We start from the raw sequence: 22,785 nt of genomic DNA, 5'->3' as shown, positions 1-22,785 counted from the left end.
ACATCTCTAGTAAGTGACAAAGTCAGGATTCCAAGCCCCATCAATCCACCTAGAATGAGAAATCCCTGACTCCAGAGCTCTGCTGTGTGCCTTGCTATTGACCTTCAAGACATGGCTCACCCCATGGCTTCCCGTGCTTGTCAGGGAAGCACTCTGCTCAATACTGCAGATATCTTAAACACAGATCATTCTTTCACACTTCCAAACTAACTACAAGTCAGGGTCTTCTTAATGAGAGATGACTCAGACTTCCAGTGGATTTCTCAATCTGGATAGAATTTCCACAGGGCTGGGCCAAAACCAGGGCATCCTTTGGGCAGTGATCGATAACAGCAAAGCTTAAATCAGCTTTTTATGTTAATATGTTAATATCTTAATCTTCTCCTGGTAGTGAAGTTGGACTATTCTCACCATTCCTACTGAAATAGATGAGGGGATGTTATGTATATCATTCTTCAATAAGAAGTTTTTAGAAATAGGTAATAGGGCAACTGAAGCCAAGAGATCAATGGTCTGGACATCCCGAGAGTAAGTAAGACAATTCTGCTTTAGATTTCAGAGTCATCACTGGTACTAAGTTTTCCTACCTCACATTTGAGTCCTTCTGTTGGTCATCCAGAATATACTCATCTCTCTCAATGTGTCTGCACAGATCAGGGGAAAAGGGAGGGGCAGGGAGGATGAAAAGATAAAAGCTATTATTGAGCACTTCCTACATGCCAGACACTACATTAAGCATACCTGATCTCAGTGAATCTTCCCAATAACCCCCGAGATTATTATGCACATTTCACAGATGAGAACACTGAGGCTTGGAGAGGTTGAGTAACTTGTGTAAAGATAAACAGTGGGAGGGTTAGAATTCAAGCTCATATTCTGGCTGACTCCTAAATCCATCCTCTTTCATAACACAGTGCTGTCTTCAACAGTAACCACAACTGTGTTGTGGGTGTCTATCAGCAAACTTATACATTTCACCTTTAAAAAAGATGTTTGGTTCTTTCATGAAAACAAGACCAAGACAAATGGGCTGAGGCAGTCAGTATTTTAGAATTAAATGGGACTTTAGAGACCAAGTCCATCCTCCTTATCTGACAGATAAGGCATCTTAATGCCCAGGGAGCTTGGGTGATTTGCCTGAGGTCACACAGCTAATAAAAGCCTCCACCAGACTAATACAGAAAGCTCCAGACTAAAATTACTGCCTTCATCTTTCCTTTTAGAAGGTTGCACTGCCTTTGTTTCCTCTTCATTTCATGGGAAACCAAGTGCATTTCTGACTCTAGGCTTTTGTTGTTATTAGGCACTAACTGTTCAATAAAACAAGTGACAAAAAATGCTAGGTTCTTTTCGCCAAGATTATGAAAACAACTATAAAACATCGATGTGTAATGTCTTCAAAAGAGTCGGACACCTAATGAAATTGCTTCTCAAGTAAACTTACGCAGTTATCATTGGAGATCTGCTTAAAACGAGAAAAAAAGTGTATTTGCCTAGGATAAATATCACATGGAATAAATAAAGAACAGTCAAAAGTAGGCTCCACTTCTGCAGAAATTGCACAGCCCGGGAAAAACTCACAGCCCTCTCCCTAAGAGTCCTGGTGTAGAAGCTACAGAAGACAGCCTAGCATAAACTCTTTCTTTCGTTTACCGAGCATTTATAGAATGTCTAGGGCGTGGCTGGCATTTTTATTAAAAAGGGATGAAAAAGACCTGGTCCTTGTCCTCGAAGGACTTACTGATTCTTGAGAGGGAAAGAGCCCAGCAGTCCGGAGTTGTAAACCTAAGAAGCTCCAAGTCCAGGCCCTCTGGGTCCTGCCCTCTGGTCCCTACCCAGTCGTCTGGGTACTGAGACAGTGGTCTTTGGCTAGGATGCTCCAGGAAGATCTTCCTCCAGGTGGGCGCAGAAGCCCGGCCCAGGGGGCTGGAGGTGTGTCCCCAGAGACGACACGAACTGCCACAGAACAGCCTCAAACTAACTCGGGGTCCCCATAACCCTCACTGCAGCCCCCTATACCTTTCCTCTCAACACCTCCCCGCCCAAATCTTTCTCCTCCAAAACCCCACACCCGGTGGTTACCTCAGGGGTCTCCCGTGATCCAGACTGCACACCCAAGACCCCTGGGGCAGCTTCGGATCTCAAAGGCAGAAAGAGGCCCAGGCCGACCGCGGGGTCAGAGCAAAAACTGTTGGAATACGACGGACTCTAAGACCCAGGGAGGGGAAACAAAGAGCACAGGGGGGAACAAGAGGGAGACCAGCCCCAGCGAGACGGTGTTTACAACTGCCACTTCCGGAGACTCGACTTCCCTCGCAGACCTCCGCAGACTTTCGCTGGCCCCGGCCCCGCCCGGGCCCGGGGGGCCCCTTTCCTCCCGCCTCCGGCAGCCGGCAGCTCCAGGATACGCACTCGGAGAACGCCGGGCTCCGATTGGAAGATCCGGGCCCGCGAAGCTGCGCGGCTTCGCTGGAAGGCGACCGGCGCATGCGCTGTTGCTGGGGAGCGGCGCTCTCGCGACCGCGCGCGGTCCCGCGCCTGGCGCGGGCCCCCCCTTCTCCCCCTGCCTGAGGACCCGTCGGCCCACGTTCCAGTGTGGTGGTCTCAGTGTGAGGTGCCCGGGTCACCGTCCCAGAATCCCCAGAGAGACGACTGAAAAGGCAGGTTTCTAAGCTCTAGCTCCTTTTCTCCGCCTACTGAATAAAAATCTTAAGAGGTCGGATCCCAGATGCTGTATTTTTAAGCTGGCTCCCCTGCTGATCCGTAGGGTCAGTACAGCCCCGCGGGGTCCGTGGTCTGGTGCCAGAACCGGGGAAAATTCTCTGGGCTCGCTTCTGCACCAGTGGTTGGTTTCCCGCTGTTCAGACCGCTCGCCGCCTGCCGGACGCTTCTAGTCCCCTCCTCCCATCCCCATTGTATCCCAGCTGGTGGTTGTAAACGGGGACGGAAAATGCGGGCCAGCTCGCTGGTGCTGCTGCAGCGCCTTTCGTTATAAATATTACGTAACGAGGTACCTCGCGAAAAAGTCCTCAGAGCCTTAGCAAGTGCTCCAGCTCCCTTTCCTACCCTCCTCCTCTTCCCCACCCCCGAGACACACACATACACACACGCACCCCACACACGCTTTCCTCGTTGATAATTTATACTTTGGTTTCTCCTGGTAGCCGCTGCTGCCTCAGGGAGATTGGAAAACCAAATCCTCTTTTGTTCCTTGGCTTTTGAAAGCCTGTTCCCCAAAGAACAATGCAAATTGGCGGGATTTTGACTCAGGATTTCATCTTCAGCACCACCACCTCCTCCTCCCGAAAAGGTGTTTAATACAAAAAGAACCTTTTATGCTAAATAGTGTCTTGTGGCTTGTAATCAACCTGAAACCAGGTGTAGCGGCCGTCTTTTCCCTGTCTCCCTGAGATTAAAACCTCCTTGATTCCTGTGACATTGAAACTCTGAAACTTTAATTGGCTTGAGTTTAGTCATTTAGATTAGGAAAGGAGGCACATCCCACTTCCTAACAGTTTAGCCAGAAAGAGGATAATTTCTTCAAAGAAAAGAGTTTATGGAAAGGAGAAAAGAGCCCACTCACATTTAGAAACGAAATGGACAATTACAACAGACTAATGATATTAGGGCTTTTTTTACTTTACAAGTTTTAAATAATATAAATTTTTTATTTGTGTTTTAGCAAAATCACAAAATTGAATATTGTACAGCAAGAAATGCCAAATGTACTATACTGCACACTTTTTTAAAATGAAAAAAATGGATGCAACATGAAGACTTGCAATCTTCATGTATTTGTTCATTCAGCATTTATTGAATACAGACTATATACCCAGCCCAGAACTAGATGGTAGAAATGCAGGATATATGATATAGGTACAGTGGGATTCAGAAAAGGGAAGTATAATATCAACCCTGAACAACCAGAAAGGCTTTATAGAGAACTTTGAGTTCAGTTTGGGAAGGTAGTCATAGATTCACCAAGTTAAAAGGAATTGGAAGACATGGAAGCTGCAAACAGGACAGGAAACAGCAAGAGGCATTTGGAAAACTGAACAAAGCTCTGTGTGCGGTCTTGGGGTAGCGGATGTGGGGAGTAAGATGTCAGGCTGGAGAAGTAAGCAGAACCCAGATCACAGAGGGCCGTCTAGGTCATACGTAGTTTACCAAGCAACAGAGCTAAATGAAGGATGTTGAGCAGAAAAGTTTTAATAATTAAACAATAAATCAGACTGTTATCAAATACTTGGAGGTTTTCTGTGTTTTTCTAGTAGTTACAAGGTCAATTCTTTGTTGTCTCTTGTTTGCCTAACATGCTACTACTTAGGAAAGCTGTACAGAAAGATGCTGTCTAGCCCACTTTTCTTTTAGCCTCGAGTCACAATTCTCATCTCATTCTTTCTCTTGAGATACTATTCGATCCATCACCCCCACTCTTCCAAAACAGCTTTCACAGTCAATAATGACCTCATTACCAAATGCCAGGCTCCTTGGGTTCGCTGACACTTTGATCACCCTCAGATTTCTCTCCAGCATAGGTGAGACTCAGGGTTTAGGCAGCTCTCTGACCTTTTTGCTGCTGCTCAGGAAACCATTATCACCTTGCCCCTTAAGGGTATACTTTCTCAGTTTTGCCCTCAGCCTTCACCATTTACCATAGTACCTTTCTTGGTGATGTCATCCATTCCTGCAAGTGTGAACTCTGGGTCCGCAACTTTCAATTCTTTATGTCCACCTCACATACCATAATATCATAAGCTGAGCTCTGACCTTGACTTTTTAACTCTCATTTGAACAGTGTCATTTTAATGTCTGTCAGTATTGAGTTCAATATATCTAAAACTTAATGATCTTTCTCAGCTTCTCACTGGAGCCCCACAAACTGCTCTACCTATTTATAAAACTTATAATCTCAGACAAGCGAACAAAAAAAACTTAGAGAATCTTTCTTCTCTCTCAGGCTCTCAATTCCTTCATCTGAGAATTACTAAATCCTACTTACTTTGTCTCCTGTGGTCTTTCTATGCCTCCCACTAATCATCTTCATTTATTTGTTTCCTTATTGTTTCATATCCAGACACCTGTAATCAGGACCTTTGCTGTGGCTGACGCAAGTCACCCACCTCCTCCTTCTGTGCAAATTCTCAACATTTTTACAAGTTGACAACTAACATCTAGGGCATTTTTAAACCGGGAAGTATGAGAGGAGAAGATCAAAAAATAGAAAAAAATCAAAAGCAGGCCTAAGGGCACATATGCACCTTTCTGGCACTAAGGGAGTGTTAGGAGCTGATTGTGTACATGTGAGCCACAGGGTTTTTTAACACCAGATGAGCCACATCCTTTTGACCCTAGTAACCTCTCCCAGAAGGTTCAAACACCAGGTGCTTGATTATTACGCTGCTTTGGTATCAATTGTTACAACTGCGAGCCCTGCCATAATTGTTGCTGTTGGTGGCTCTGGTTCTTTGCTCCTTCAATCCCCATACTATGTGCTATAACGGAAATGATCCTTCTGAAGCATAACTCTGATTACGTTACCCTTCATTAATTCTTTTAATGGCTCCTCAGTCCTTACTGGATAAAACCCATACTTTTCCTCCATCCATCAAGGGCCCTTATTCTTGTCCCTACCTGCCTTTCCAGCCTTACCTTCTCTTATCTCACAATAAATCTTCCCTCTCATTCACATCAGCAACAGAAAACACAAATAAATTTAATAAGAGGTAGATATGGACTTATATTAAAAGTTTTAAGATATATAGGCTAATATAAAAGATAACATTATTTATTAAACATATGTGCCAAGCACTACGCTAAGTGGTTTCACATGTATTCTAATTTTTTTCAAAAAAGCATACGTCTTTATCCTTTGTTCCAATAATAAATACATGGTCACTTAAGTCAGGGCAATTTTAAAAGTAAAATTCTCCCCCAAGTCCTACCTTCCCAGTCTAGATTTTAAAACTGTTAGGAATGTATTATATTTCTAATATAACATTTTGATGCATAAATAAATACGTTTTAAAGAAGGCACATTTATTCATTTATTTCTATATTTACGCACGTGTGCATACACACGATAGTAGCAGACACTGCTTTTCCATTTCCTACACCATCCTTGCTGAAAACCTTAATTTGTTTGCAGCAGTAATAGGTAGAACTTAAGGAGATCAATGGTCTGATCTATCCTATTTCCTCCTGCTCCCTACTGGCTCTCCAAAGCTCCCTGGTAGCTAGGGTTGGCTGTGTTACCAGTTCTGAACAATGAAATGTAAGGGCACGCCTACGGAGGTGAGAATAAAAAGAGCCTTGATGCTCCATGACACTCCTTAGTTTCTGATCCATTCCTGGACTTCCTTCTGACCAAAACAATTAATGGTCTTAGAATTCAAGTCTGTGCTAGTCATGTTTTCTGTTATTTGAAGCCAGTGGTGTGCTGATCTCCTTGATGTATACTAAATACTGCCACTGTGGCTAATTTCAAGCAACCAACATGCAGTCTCTTGACTGCAGAGTTCAGAAGAAATACGTACATTTGGCTCTCAAGAGTCCTGTGGGAGCCAGCTCCAGCACATCACTGCTATTGATAGGTAGGTAGGTAGGCAGGTAGATAGATTTTTTTTTTAACTTAACAATACAGCTTTAATACATTTCTATGTTAATATGAAAAAATATACCTTTTTATGGATTACCTTTATGGTAATCCATTTTATGAATGCCCATAATTTATCCCATCATTTAGGTTGTTTCTGCTTTGTTTCTTTACTTAAAAAATAAAAATAAAACACTGCCTCCAAAGGTATACTTTGGATATTTGTCTTTTTTTTTGGCCACGCCGTGCGGCATGTGGGATCTTAGTTCCCCAACCAGGGATCACACCCACGCCCCCTGCAGTGGAAGCATGGAGTCTTAACCACTGGACCGCCAGGGAAGTCCCACATATTTGTCTTTTTAAAGTCATAGTATAAATACCTAGAATAGGAATTGATGGATAAAAGGATAAGCATTGAAAACCAAAACCGATATAATTACCTTTCCCTATGTTAAACACAGTAAGTCCCTTACATACGAACCTTTGAACCTTCAAGTTTCAAACTTTAAAAGATGCAAACGTGCATCTGGTTCCAACAAGGAACCAGAACCTGTGCCATCGACGTCAGGCGTGAGTGAAACTGCAGCTTGCCCTCCATCTCCTATTGCTGACGATCCTTCAGCTCTACCATCTCCCACCTCCTCTCCCTCCTCCAGTCAGTGACTCTTCTTGCCTGTTCACTCGATGCCAGCCCTTGTATGCCAGCTGTTGTACTGTACTACTGTACTTTTCAAGGTACTGTACTGTATGATTAAAAATGCTTTCTTTATTTTTTGTGTTTTTTTATGTATTATTTGTGTGAAGAGCATTATGAACCTATTACAGTACAGTACTATATAGCTGATTGTGTTAGTTGGGTACCTAGGCTAACTTTGTTGAACTTACAAGTTGGGCTTACGAATGCGCTCTTGGAATGGAACTCATTCATGTGTAGGGGACTTACTATAATAGTGGGACTAGACATACTTTCCTGTACTTTTGTTAGACAATTCTGGGACCAAACAAAAATAACGTTGTTGCTTGCTCCAGTTGACACATTTTCCTGGAAGATAAGGCTGTGAACTTACTAAACAGATTGCTTATGAAGGCTAACAGTTTATTTACCAAGAAATTATTCAAAACCATTGCCTTGCTGTGCCCACCAATCTAAGGCTGTTGTATCATAAACTCTGCCTGATCCCAAACATTTCCCTGACTTGCTTCTCTCCCTAAAAATATTCAGCCCAAGCCCTAAAACCCTATAAATAACTGGCCCTAATTTTTCATTTTGAGTCACTACTAAGGCTCAGTCAAGGTAGTGTTCTTCCTTACTACAGTAAATCTAATAAACTTAACAGTTTTTATGATGAGCTTTTAAGGAGTCAACATTTGATAGCTGTACTTTAATTTTTTATACATAGTACCAGGTTACTTTTCAGAAAGAGTATCAATTTAAAGAAATATCAACATTGTATGAGAATATCTACTTCTTTCTGCCCTTGCCAGCAGTAGATATTTTTGCGGTATTGAAACGTTTCCAGTCTGATAAGCAAAAAGTGATATGCCATTGTTCTAATGTTCTTTTAATTTGCATTTATCTGATTACTCATGAAGTTTAGTAACATCCAGAAATGCCACTTTTATCTTATGTAACTAGATGCATTAAATCACTAATACACCACTACTGCCATCAGAATTTACAAAGTTTGTACCAAGTCTAAGAATTTAATTCATAACCTTATAATGAATAATTATAAAGCTGCAGCCAAGTCATCGTAGATAAGGTAGCATCCTTTAAAGAAATATAAATTTAAATTAAATATTTAATTTAAACATTGAGCCTATTTATTATTATTCCTGGACAATCTAAAAAGCACAATTTGAAAGTAGAAATGTTAAGGAGTGGGAGTGAGGGCAATAATGAAAGAAAGGAACCAAAATCAGTTTGTATAACAATGTGAAGTTAATTATTCCAATATGACTGGTGGTGTTCTTGCAAATTATGGGCAATAGGAATGTGTTTTTCTTCTGCTTGTAAATTTAAACTAGCATTCTCCAATATTTATCCTTAAGTGATATGAATGATATCTATTTCTAGTCCCATATTTACTCACTCAGTAGACTTCCAAAAAAAATAAAGAAGCTATGTGCATGTCTCTCTAGTGGGAAGGTCTGAAAGAGGTCCAGATTTCTTAACCTGCGTGGGACTGCTAGACGGGATTTAATCTCCCAAAGTTCACCCTAGATTTGCCTGTTGAAGCTGTGAGTTTTTGTTCTAGGTGAAATAACTCATATCTAGAGAACTGTACTTGTGGGGAGGAAAATGTCTCCTACAGCGAGACTATCCTCCTTGGTTAGAAGTTAGGATTTCCCAAAAGGAAAAAGGAAGCACTCTGGCCTCAATCTGAAGACTGAGGAGAGAAGAACTGAGGGAGTACATAGTGGACCTCTAAGTTTATAACTTAGTGGGCATCTTTGTCTCCAGCTTTGTAAAAAGGCACATTTAATGTATAGTCTTAAATGTTATAACTCTCACTAGAGAACAGCTTTATAGTTGGAGTTGTAGATGGAAGGAAGGTCCAATTCATGAAAGGAAGCTAGGCCTACCCCCATATTACCCTCTTCTTGCCTTCTGTAGAAGCCCTTGTAGAGATGTCCGCATTGATGAAGGAGGAAAGTGCAGTTAATGAGTTCCAGGTTGTGAGCAACTCAAAGGAACACAGAAGCGTTGAGGGGCTCACTGGCAGAGAAGCAGTGGCCAACTCAGAAGCAACTGTGAGACAAACCCCTCCCCTTTTAAAAAAATATACTTGAGAAGGATGACTCTTTAAGAGGACTGAAAGTTTGGGAGCTATCTATCTATACATATACTTATAGATAGATATGCTTATAGATAGATATACAGATATGTATACACACATATATCTATATGTCTGCATTTTCTATTCTGATCAATGTGTCTGTCTATGTCCCACTATCACCATGTTTTAATTATTATACCTTTGTAGTACATTTTTAACTTCTAGGCCATCTCATTTTTCAAAATTTTCTATGCATTTAATTAATTAAGATTTGTTAACAAATATTTACTGAACGCTTACTATTTGCTAGATGTTGTAGGTTATGAAAATATAAAAGCAAACAATACACACAAAAATCTCTGCTTTCATGGAGCTTACATTTTAGTGAGGGGACACAGGGGAAACCAACATAATCCCTATCAATGAGTTACACCCTCATGAGACCAAGCATGCTTTCTTGTCCCTATGTTGAATAATACTGACACCAAGCAAAAATAATCTATTTGCTCCAGAAAATACCTATTCCTGGAAGATAATGCTGTGAACTAAAAAGTTTATTTATCAAGGCCAAAAGCTTTCTCATTAAGACTTGCCTCAAGACCTTCCTCCACACTCTGCCCAACAATTCAACCATCCCAAGGCATTCCTTGCTAGCAAAACCCTTTAAAACCTCCCTAAAGAAGAGCCTTCCCTAATTTCCTCATTGTGAGTTACTCTGGAGGTGAGTTTAGGTAAGATAAGAAGGAAAGCTAGACACTCAGAGCTTTTAGCATGAGTTCAAAAGTCTTTTTTTAAAATGTTTTATATGTAAATATACAAGTTTACTTATAATTTTTAAAAGTCTGTGAAATATTACTGATAAATAGATGATTCTTTGGATATATTAGTTGTAACACCTTTAGCTTAAAACTTTGTCTTCTCTCTGACCTTCTCACAATAAAAGTGTTAGCTAAATATATATGTATTGCATATTTTTTTAATACATGCCTTGGGTTTAGTTTCTCATGATTTAAACCTTTTAAATTTCTACTTTAATTCTATGGTCCCAGTAAATTATTATTTCCATGGATGGTTTAAGATTACAAACATAAGGGAATTCCCTGGGGGTCCAGTGGTTAGGACTGCGCACTTTCGCTACTGTGGGCCCCGGGGGTAGGTCCCTGGTCTGGGAACTAGGATCCTGCAGGCTGCGCCATGCAGCCAAAAAAGAAAAAAGATTACAAACATAAAACTGTATTTGGCTAAATGAAATTGCAGTAATTTCTTTTTCTTTTTCTTTTTTTGTTTTGGCTGTGCCGGGTCTTTGTTGCTGCGCACAGGCTTTCTCTAGTTGCAGTGAGTGTGGGCTACTCTTCGTTGTGGTGCACGGGCTTCTCATTGCGGTGGCTTCTCTTGTTGTACAGCATGGGCTGTAGGCACACAGGCTTCAGTAGTTGCAGCATGCGGGCCCCAGAGCACGCAGGCTTCCGTAGTTGCAGTGCGTGGGCTCATTAGTTGCAACACGTGGGCTCTAGCATGCATAGGCTTTAGTAGTTGTGGTGCACGGGCTCAGTAGTTGTGGCTCGGGGGCTCTCAAGCGCAGGCTCAGTAGTTGCGGCACACAGGCTTAGCTGCTCTGTGGCATGTGGGATCTTCCCAGACCAGGAATCGAACTTGTGTCCCCTGCTTTGGCAGGAAGATTCCCAACCATTGCGCCACCAGGGAAATTCCAGTAATGGATATTTTTAAAGGATATAATCTTATGGTTTCTTACAATACTGTGCGTGATAAGGATTCAATGAGTTAACACAAATTGTAATTTCCAGATTTTTTAGTCAATCTTAAGACCTTAAATTTATATTAAAATAAGTTTGTTAACAAACATACTGTGGTTACTCAAATAATTTTTATGTAAAAAAAGACCACTAAAGATAATTTTAAACTACTCTTGATCCTACTTTTTATATATGGAATGGCTATAGAATAGCAATAGAAAGATGTGCAAATGTTTTTAAATTATTATATACACACATATATAATTCTGCCTACTTAAAATGTATTAAAGTAGTATAATCTATATATCTATACCTATATCCATGCTCAGTGGAAAAAATTAGCAAGATAGTTCTTGGTTTCCTACCTTCTAATTTCTCTTATGTTTTAAAAATCCAAAATTTGTAATAATGAGAATCATTAAATAGAAAGAGGAATATGCAATCAAAACCGTAAATATGGCATGCCTGTTTGTTGTTTAAGGGTATTGTTGCAGTATATAAAGATGTTATATTCAACAACATATATACATTGCTCTGTTAATGCTAAATATATTTTAAAGTTATATTTTAAAGCTAGTTAAAACCATTAATTTAATCATCTATTAGTGTACAGTAAGTCCCCTACATATGAACCTTCAAGTTGCGAACTTTCAAAGATGCGAACACGCATTCCATCAACATCAGGCGTGAGTGAAATTGCAGATTGCGCTCCGTCTCCTATTGCTGATGATCCTTCAGCTCTACCATCTCCCACCTCCCGTCCCTCCTCCATTCAGTAACTCTTCTTGCCTGTTCACTTGATGCCAGCCCCCATATGCCAGCTGTTGTACTGTACTACTGTACTTTTCAAGGTACTGTACTGTATCAAAAATGTTTTCTTTATTTCTTGTGTTTGCTTGTTTTCTATGTATTATTTGTGTGAAAAGTATTATAAACGTATTACAATACAGTACTATATAGCCGACTGTGTTTTTGGGTACCTAGGCTAACTTTGTTGGGACTTAGGAACAAATGGGACTTACGAAAGCACGCTCGGAGCAGAACTCGTTCGTGTGTAGGAGACTTACTGTATTTATATATTTGTATGTCTAAGTGCATGCATAAAAAGGTATACAAAGATAAATTCAAGAAGTTTATTTAAAATAAGAAAAATAATAAAAGACAAAGTTGAGAGCCTATGTATTCTTTAGTGTTAATTATAATATGGATGGAAAACAAAAAGTAATTAGAATCTGATTTTTTTTTTTTCCCTGTAAAGTAACCTGATTAGTTTGGCTCAGATAAATAAAAGTTCTTTTTTATTCCCAAAATAGTCTAATTCTCTAGACTTTTGGCATATTTCTGAATCATTTTGACAAGAAGTTAAAAAAGAAGTTAAGTTCAGGAATTCCCTGGCAGTCCAGTGGTTAGGGCTCCACACTTTCACTGCCAAGGGCACGGGTTCAATCCCGCGGGGAACTAAGATCCCACAAGTTGCGTGGTGTGGCCAAAAAGAAAAGTTAAGTTTCTACTAACATTATTACATATTGTTGTGTATTTCCTATTTATTACCTGTAACTATTTCTTGACTTTGAATAAGATAACTCATGTTTGTATCTTATCTCCTCTGACAACTCTTCTTGATTTTTTCTGTCCCAAATTCAGAATAGTCAGACTGTTAAGCTTTCTTGTAAATCAAAACTTTCTTCAAGTTTACTGGAATAGCCACCAGCACAGCCAAAGACTTATAAAAGAAAAATAGTAAAAATAATTAGGCTTGTTTGACATTCTCCAAATTTTAATCAACTTAAAACTGTTGTGAGAACTCTTTATCAAATTTAGGATAAAAACAAAATTATAAAAAATTTTCAGTAACCAAGAACTTCTTATGCACCAGTCATCAATTTGATATCATTGCTCTGCTCCAAATCTACACTTTTTTGCCCTGATTCATGATACCAGTGCTGGTCCCCACAATCATATCTCTGTGGCCAGCAAATGAAATGTTATGGTTGTTCAGTGGAGTGACACTGCATGGCCACAGCTGCAGGAAGACATTTTTCCTTTAGGCTGTAGATCTCCATTATCATTCTCCAACAGAGGAGCTCCAGCTTTATTCTCAGGCTATTCTTTCTCTTCTTGACGCTACTTTAGATCAGGTCCAGCCAACTTACATCCTCTGGCGGCAGCTGGCCACTTCTACTGACTGATCCAGGTTGCCCATACTCTCCAGCAATGGTGAACCAATTCTACAGACCACTCTAGTGAGTTTCTTCACTCCTGGCAGCCTGAGTGGCTGTGTATGTGGTAGGTATGTCCTCTTTGAAGAGGTCTGAACCTCAGCCTTGGGGGAGTGTTTGGTGAGAGGAGGATCTTCGCCTAGTCTCCAGTTCTTTTATTGCTTATTTCTCCTCAGCCTAGAGGTAGGAGCTTCTTTTTTGCACCTGCTATTCTAGATCCCTTAGAGTCTTCTTTTATCCCTATCTCCTATTAGTTAATAATTATTTTTATTAAATTTTCCCTGTTCAAAAAACGGATGTAGTTTCTGTCTCTTGTCTGGTCCCTGACTGACATATCTTAGAAACATACTTTTGATCATGTCCAAAGACTGGTACAATAAACATCTCCAAAAAGTTTTTATTTCTAGGCTATTAAGTTCCAATGTCTCTGTCAATCAGGGACCATGATAATACACTTTGTGATACAAATCAAAAAGCCTTGGAGTCTCCTTTCTTTTCATAATATGCTTCAGTCACTGTAAAAAACAGACACTACAGCAAAACTCTAGAATGTTGATCCTTAGAACCACTTCTTTTAAGCAGAGAGATTTAAGTCATTTAAATTACTGGAAAACTGTACTGACCCAAAATGACAAGATCAGGAGGAGATAACGTCCACCTAGGACTCTCAGATCAAGAAGATGACTGCATGAAGTAGATAGTTTCCAACCAAGACTTGTGAAATAAGCTCTAAAGTCACATGGAGTTGTAGACTGCCATGTGTCAATAAGCATGATTTTGCACTTTATTTGCCAAGCTATTTTCTTTCCTCTTGGTTTCCTTAAGGTTTTGGATTATTAACTATGATATTTACAAGATCTTTAAACTTAACAATGCTTTTTGCATCCCTAGTCACTCCTTGGTAAAAGTCTAATGCTTGGCTACAATTTTGTTGTGATTTGGCTAAAACACAAAATCAAATAAACTCTTGAGTTTATATTCTCTTTCCTTGGGGTGACATTCATTTTCCTTTTATATTAGTTCCCTATAATAAATCAGTTGATTTCCTGGGTAACTGGATTCAACCACTAACTGACTTTTTTTCAGAGTAACACAGCAGGTCAGACAACCAGAAATGCCCTATCATGTTCCCCCTCTAAAGAAAAAACACTTGGGGACTGTGTAATAAATCATTTGACTGGCCTTTGTCCCTAGTTTTTAGGAGATAATCTCTAAACCCTTAAAACTTACTGGGTGATAGGGGAGTCTTTGTTATTCGTGGTGGACTCCTCAGACCAAACCAGACAGTTTATGCTAATGAGGTGACTCAGATGGGGGCCAGACCAGAAAGACAAACCATGTGATTAGAGGGTTGGGAATGTGAGCCATGTGATATCAGCGTGACCTCTGGGGAAGAAAGAGAGCCTGAAGTTTAAGTTCAACCAGATGCATAATGATTAAATCAATCGTGCCTAAGTAATGAAACTTCAATAAAAACTCTGGACACTAAAGCTCAGGTGAGCTTCCCTGGTTGGCAGTACTCACTGAGTATTTTCACACTTTGATGCTGGAAAGGTAACACATCCCTGAGGATGATATGAACTTCATGTTTGAAACTCTCCCTGACTTCATCCTATGTATCTCTTATTTTGGCTGGTTCTAATTTGTAGCCTTTTGCTATAATAAAACTGTAACCATAAGTGTAGCACTTTTACTAAATTCTGTGAGTTTTTTAGTGAGTTATCAAACCTGAGGGTGGTCATGGGAAACCCTGAATTTGCAGGCAACTGGTCAAAAGTGAGGGTCACCCTGGGGACCCCCACAATTATGGCTAGTATCTGAAGTGAGAGCAGTTTTATGGAGGACTCTATTCTCAGAATTTTCAGCTTGACAAACTTATCATAGGAAACTTTTGTAGGAGCTAGCCTTTGTAACCAATAGAAATAGAGCTTGGAAAGGGTTTAAAAACAGATGAAGCATATTCAAAGACTATATCACTTTTACTGATCTTATAAGAAAAGAACACTAGTGCACTTAACCCCAAGCTCTTTCCCTTGAACCAACTAATGATCTCTTTATTACAAATATAATTTCCTGACACCAACAATACTTATATAATGTTGAAAAACATTACCATACCATTTGACAACTCCATAGAGATATTATCACAAAAAATATACCATTGGTTGTCTTCTTGCTACTGGTATTAAATTTGTGGCACAAAAACTGACTGCTACTAGCAGATTGAATAGAGATGAGTTATCTTGGTTAATTGATGCCTGCTTTCAACATAGATTCCAATATCACCCAGGTTTCATTTTAGCCCACAAAATTCCTTTCACAGAAAAAAAAAAATCTTTAAACAATTTATTCAACAAAGGAAAACTTGGATTTGATTTGAGTTCAAAAACTTTAAAAACTGAAGATTTGGGGGACTGCCTTCTATACCCAAGGCTTTTCATTTTATGCTTTCCAAGAGGCCTGAAAAGTAGGAGTAATCCTACATGCTTATGGTTCAGAAAATAGTAAAACTAGATAAGATGTCTAAGACTATGGAACTCCTCACCTAAAATTTCATGAGGTTGGACAAACAATGGTCCAAAACAGTCATTAGATGTATTGGCTTCTTGAAGGAGAGCATGTGCTAAGGGAAATAATGTTGTACTTACATTTCTGCAGATTTCTCTGGGATCTTTAATATTACTAAAAAGATCTGGAAAAAACAGATATCATGAGACTAAATAATCTGGCTAATACCCAAATCTCTGGTTCGTTCTGAGAGCTCTTCATATTTGAAATGGAAACTATTAATTTAATCTTTATCCAAATTAAGTTAGCATTTGTTTGGGTCACCCTGCTCAAATGCAAAACTCAAGAATCTTAAAGCAGTTGAGCAGTCACTCTGCCTACTGATGATCTTCTACCAAAAACAAACAAACAAACAAAACAAAACAAGAAAAGTTGACACTTGTAGACGTTGGAACAACTAATATCAGAAATTATACTCAACCACCGCGTATCAAACATGGTGTAGATCTGGTTTGATTATGTCCCCAAATGATAATACTCCTCCACATTAGCCTAGAGAATGATAAAAGAGGGGACTGGGAATTTAAACCAACATAATTCTCAAGTCCCTGTGTTAAATAATAACAAAGCAAAAATATTGGCTTCTGGTTGGGGAATATAACGTGAACTAACTAGTTTGTTTATCAAAACTGCTAGCTCATCAAGACTTGCTTCAAAATTCTTGCTTCACTGAGTCCACTGATCCAAAGCTATTATATCATAAACTCTGCTCATCCTCAACCAGTTCCCCAGCTTGCAAGACCTGCCTTTAAATCACCCAGCCCAGGTCCTAAATCTCTATAAATGCCTCTCCCTAATTTCCTCATTTTGAGGCACCCCTTTGACCCTGTCATGGTGATGCTTTCCCTTAAGCAAAAGTAAAATAAATTTAGCTTTTTTGATCAATGTGTTTTCTGTGTACATGTGTGTGTTTTCTGTTAGAAGGGGTCAACAGTTGATAAAAGCAATGAACAAGTAAGTAAAAAATATATAGCATGCCAGATGAGGATAAGTGCTGTGAAAAAATTAGCAAAGAAGTGGGGGAGGAAATGCATGTGGGTGGTGGCGGGTAGGTCGGGTGTTCTAATTTTAGATCAGGTAATCAGGGAAGGCCTCCCTAAGTGGATAACATTTGAGCAAAGACCTGTAGGCGTTGAGGGAGTAAGCATGCAGTTATTTAGAGAAAGAGCATTCCAGAAAGAGGGACTCGCAATTGCAAAGGGTGTGAGGCAGGAACTTGCCTGGCATGTTGAAGAAGTAACAAGGAGGCCAGTATGGCTAGAGAAGAGAGAGCAAATGGCAGAGAGGTTGGATATGCGGAATAAAAGCTAATGGGAGGGAAATAGTTTGTATAGGGCCTTTTCTTTAAATGACATGGGCAACCATTCAGGTGAACTTTACAATCAGTTTATCAAAGAATTACTAGAAATGTTTAGATTATTGACATTTTTATGGTATTGAATCCTCCCATCCAAGAATATATCTCTCCATTTATTCTAGATTTTCTTTTATATCCTTCAGTAAACCATATACAGTTTTGCCCCATGAATCTTATAAATTTGTGTTAAATTTATTACTAGGCTTTTTAAAAATATATATTTATTTATTTTTTTATTTTGGCTGTGCCGGGTCCTAGTTGCTGCACGCTGGATCTTGTTGTGGCATGTGGGATGTTTAGTTGCAGGATGCAGGATCCTTTTTTTAGTTGCGGCATGCAGACTCTTAGTTGAGGCATGCGGGATCTAGTTCCCCGACCAGGGATCGAACCCAGGCCCCCTGCTTTGGGAGCATGGAGTCTTACCCACTGGACCACCAGGGAAATCCCTATTACTAGGTTTTAAAGGTTTGTTTTTGTTTGTTTGCTTGTTTTTTATTGGAGTATAATTGCCTTACAATGTTGTGTTAGTCTCTGCTGTACAATGAAGTGAATCAGCTATATGTATACCTATATCCCCTACCTGTTGGATCTCCCTCCCACCCCCCCATCCCCCCCATCTAGGTCGTCACAGAACACCAAGCTGAGCTTCCTGTACTTTACAGCATGTTCCCGCTAGCTATCTGTTTTACACATGGTAGTGTTTATATGTCAATCCTAATCTCCCAATTTGTCCCACCCTCTCCTTCCCCCTCCGTATCCACAAGTCCATTCTCTACATCTGTGTCTCTATTCCTGCCCTGGAAATAGGTTCATCTGTACCATTTTTCTAGATTCCACATGTATGCATTAATATACGATAATTGTTTTTCTCTTTCTGGCTTATTTCACTCTGTATGACAGACTCTAGGTCCATCCACATCTCTACAAATGACCCAATTTCCTTCCTTTTTATGGCTGAGTAATATTCCATTGTATATATGTACCACATCTTCTTTACCCAGTCATCTGTTATTGAACACTTAGGTTGTTTCCATGTCCTGGAATTGTAAATAGTGCTGCAATGAACACTGGGGTACATGTGTCCTTTTGAGTTATTGTTTTCTCAGGGTATATGCCCAGTAGTGGGATTGCTGGGTCATATGGTAGTTCTATTTTTAGTTTTTTAAGGAACCTCCATACTGTTCTCCACAGTGGCTGTATCGATTTACATTCCCACCAACAGTGCAGGAGGGTTCCCTTTTCTCCACACCCTCTCCAGCATTTAATGTTTGTAGATTTTTTGATCGTGGCCATTCTGACCTGTGTGAGGTGATACCTCATTGTAGTTTTGATTTGCATTTCTCTAATAATTAGTGATGTTGAGCATCCTTTCATGTGCCCCTTGGCCATCTGTATGTGAAAGGTTTGTTTTTGTTTGGATTAGTTTTTTGCTTTGGGGGTTTTCCCTCCAGTACATTCTCTAACTGGACCACATCTCAGTTACTACTGTTACTCCAAACTCAACTACTAGTCTGACCTCTATCAAGACAGGTTAGTTTTGCCTATTTTCACCTTTATATAATTACCAGGATATTTTTAAAAACTACTAATTTTTAATATATTCCTCTTAAAGACAGTTAAGACAGTTCAGAATTAATTCTAACATCCATTTAGTACATTTTCTTGGAATATTTTGGTAATAGTTATAGTGTCTCCAAATAGTGACAATTTTTTCTCTTCAGTCTTGGTAGTTATAACTTACTTCTGTTACCTAGCTTACTGCAGTGGATAGAATTCTCAGGACAATTTGAATAAATCAGGCCATTAATGTGAAATAATTCTCGCATTTAATCCCTTTAAATATAATTCTGACTAATTAGATTAGAAATTGTTTTTATATTAAGAAAGTATCTTTCTCTCACTAATTTCCTTTTTTTTTAACCAAAAGCCTATTTTTGCATCTGTAGTGACCACTATTAAGTGGTATATTGAACAAGAAAACCAGTGGGATGTAATCAAAATGCACCTATACGTTGTTTCCCATGGTCCCTTTAACATATATTCAAGGGGCAAGGTTTATTGCTCCCCCTTGGATGAAACTCAAGTTTGACTATTTTTTTTTTTTGGCTGCAGCGCAGCTTGCAGGATCTTAGTTCCAGGACCAGGGATTGAACCCGGGCCCTCAGCAGTGAAAGTGCACAATGACTGCCAGAGAATTCCCAAGTTTGACTATCCTGATTACTCTTAGGTGATTGGAAGTCCAGACATCATTGTAGGAGGCAAAATGTATTTTTAATTCACTAATTAGAATGTCTTGTCCAATATATGAATTGAAATATATTAACGCTTCAATCTGCATTCAAAGGTAAGATTTCTCCACCCACACACTTTTAGGTGGACCTGGTTTCAGCTGGGATGCCTGTTTTTATGGAAGGAAATATAGTCAATCTCTTCTCTCTTTTCCACTCACTCCCTTGGAGGAGGAAGTGAAAGGGAAACAGACAACTTATACTTAACTTCTACTATTGTAAGATGACCTCATACTCTCTGAGCCCAGAAAATTTGCTTGTGAGTAAATTTTAAAATAAAATATCACAAACATATAGAGAGGAGCATACATGACACAGCTCAATGAAATTTTGCAAAATGAGATTATCCATATAACTAGGACCCAAATCAAGAAACAGGCTATTGCCAGACTCCAGAATTGTCCCTTGTACCACCTTTTAGCCACCATGCTTACTCTAAATTCAACCACTATGCTGACCTCTATTAATATGGGTTAGTTTTGCCTATTTTTTTGACTTCTCTGTAAATGGAATTATAGAGAATGTAATATTTTGTATCTCGTTTCTTTCACTTAACATCTGTGAGATTCATTCATATCATTGAATGATTCAGTAAGTCATTCTTTCACTTACTACTGGATAATATTCCATTGTCTGAATATACCACATTTAGTTGTCCATTCTACACTTGGGAAGCCTTCAGTCTGGGCTAATACAAATAATTCTGCTATAAACATCTTGTACGTGTCTTTGATATACATATGTCTATAATTTTGTTAGGCACATACCTATGATTGGAATTGCTGGATCAAAGGGACCATCAAATGTTTAAAGCTATCTTTTTCTGCATTGAGACTTTTGTGAACACTTCTGAGGCTCCTTGCTGGTATCCTCCATCTACAACTCCCATGACATGGGCAACAGAATGGTCTGCCACTCTCCACTCAGCTCCTGGGTTTCCAACAGTATTCCACATGGTTTCTCTTTTGGAGTCTCGTTGCTCTTTGCGTGAGTCTTCTTGGTCAGGAGTTAACAAGGCTCCAGTCTGCTCCACCTTCTCTGTTCTCCCACCAGAAGGAGGTATGTTCATTCTCTAAGAGATCTTATTAAAGCCCCTGACTTGGGAATCGGGAGGAACCTTCTACCTCTGCTGCTTGGGGCGTTTGAGACACAAAATATACCATAAATTTTCTCTAAAAAAATCTCTTCAGAATTGTTCTTGAATCCCCCCCACCCCACATATCTGGTCCTTTTTAATGTTCTTAGAGTGGGAATGGGATCCAAGATGAGTTATCATTCGTTTGAAAATCTGAAGATTGGTCTGTCTCATGACTCACTTTGAAATTATTCCATCATTGCTCAGTATCTCAGTCAAAACTTCAAGTATAATATCCTACCACATAATCATTTTTTCCACTTTTCCCTATTAATATAAGTTATTTAAATATTGTCTAGGGACTTCCTTGGTGGCGCAGTGGTTAAGAATCTGCCTGCCAATGCAGGGGACATGGGCTCGATCCCTGCTCCGGGAAGATCCCACATGCTGCGGAGTAACTAAGCCCGTGCACCACAACTACTGAGCCTGCGCTCTAGAGCCTGCGTGCCACAACTACTGAAGCCCACGAGCCACAGCTACTGAGCCCACGTGCCACAACTACTGAAGCCTGCATGCCTAGAGCCCATGCTCTGCAACAATAGAAGCCACTGCAATGAGAAGTCTGCTCACCATAACGAAGAGTAGCTCCCACTCACCACAACTAGAGAGAGCCCGCATGCAGCAACAAAGACCCAACGCAGCCAAAAATAAATAAATAAATAAATAAATAAATAAATTTCTTTTAAAAAATATATTGTCTAACACTGAGTCATCTTTGCAATCCTGAAACTACTTGATCATCACGTTCAAGTTTGTATTTATTGTATTTGTAATAACTGTTGGACTTGAGTTGCCATTTTTTCTTAAATTGAAGTATAGTTGATTTACAATGCTGTGTTAGTTTCTGGTGTACAGCAAAGTGATTCAGTTATTCTTTTCCATATTCTTTTCCATTATGGTTTATTACAGGATATTGAATATAGTTCTTATGCTATACAATAGGACCTTGTTGTTTATCTAGTCTATATATAATAGTTTGCATCTGCTAGTCCCAAACTCCCAGTCTATCCCTCCCCCACTTCTCCTCCCCCTTGGCAACCACAAGTCTGTTCTCTATGTCTGTGAGTCTGTTTCTGTTTTGTAGAGAAGTTCATTTGTGTTATATTTGAGATCCCACATATAAGTGATATCATATGGTATTTGTCTTTCTTGTTCTGACTTACTTCACTTAGTGTGGTAATCTCTAGGTCCATCCATGTAGCTGCAAATGGCATTATTTCATTCTTTTTTGTGGCTGAGTAATATTCCGTTGTATATATGTACACATCTTCTTTATCCATTCATCTGTGGATGGACATTTCGGTTATTTCCGTGTCTTGGCTATTGTGAATAGTACTGTTATGAACATAGAGGTGTATGTATCTTTTTGAATTATAGTTTTGCCTGGATATATGCCCAGGAGTGGGATTGTTGGATGATATGGCAACTCTATTTTGAGCTGCCATTTTTTAAAGTTTGTAATTATATTCATAAATGAGATTGGAGTATAAGTTTTTTTTAATGCTATCTTTTATATGTTTTAGTGTTAGCATTATATTGGATTTGTAAAATGAATTAGGGATCTTTTCATACTCATCTTTAAATACTATAAGAATAACCTTTCTTTGAAAGGTTGATAAAACTCAACTTTAACCTTCTATGCTTGATGTGTTCTAGGGAGGAAGAATTTGACTTGAAAAAACCACAAGGGCCCCTAAAAATAACTGTGGAAGAATTGGGGGGACCATATTGGAATCTGAATAATCACATGAAGGGGTAAGAAGAAGAGAAATAAACTTGCTACTGTTATTGGGATCTTTTTTTTCTTTAATCATAGAGAAAATATTTGCATTGAGAATTGTGTAAGGCAGAGTTCTTTGTTACAGTCAACAGAATCTTACTCTGGATATTCCAAGAAGAAAGGTATTTGTTATATTTAATGCAAGAGTTTACTGAATAATCTGAAAGACTGGAGGAGAAGGCTTTAGGTTGAGTGTAGTAAATAGTTAACATTGGTGGCCTGTAATGAACCATGCCTCTTGGTTGTCAAACACTTGTGGAGACCCCATCCCTTGAAACTGGAATGGCCTTGTATCTTATTGTGACTTCT

General features: G+C 39.3%; 2 protein-coding genes across 10 annotated transcripts in view; one reads left to right on the top strand and one right to left on the bottom strand.

Annotated features, from left to right (window-relative positions):
- CCDC171 (coiled-coil domain containing 171) overlaps positions 1-2,453 on the bottom strand; it is a 365,291-nt gene extending 362,838 nt beyond the window's left edge. For 6 of the 8 annotated variants that reach the window (XM_068551774.1, XM_068551781.1, XM_068551779.1 and 3 more), the window contains exon 1: positions 2,083-2,453. The gene's annotated coding sequence lies outside the window, so the exon portion shown is untranslated. Of the gene's footprint in view, positions 1-587; positions 645-2,082 lie in introns of all 8 variants that reach the window. The other 2 variants (XM_068551775.1, XM_068551776.1) reach the window with 2 other exon arrangements.
- Positions 2,454-2,506: 53 nt separating this feature from the next.
- PSIP1 (PC4 and SRSF1 interacting protein 1) overlaps positions 2,507-22,785 on the top strand; it is a 75,984-nt gene continuing 55,705 nt past the window's right edge. For both annotated transcript variants that reach the window (XM_068551788.1, XM_068551787.1), the window contains exons 1-2: positions 2,507-2,664; positions 22,357-22,451. The gene's annotated coding sequence lies outside the window, so the exon portion shown is untranslated. The remainder of the gene's footprint in view (positions 2,665-22,356; positions 22,452-22,785) is intronic.

The sequence above is a fragment of the Eschrichtius robustus genome, chromosome 10 (assembly GCF_028021215.1).
Source record: "Eschrichtius robustus isolate mEscRob2 chromosome 10, mEscRob2.pri, whole genome shotgun sequence".
NCBI lineage: Eukaryota > Metazoa > Chordata > Mammalia > Artiodactyla > Eschrichtiidae > Eschrichtius > Eschrichtius robustus.
This window is presented reverse-complemented; position numbering and strand designations above follow the sequence as displayed.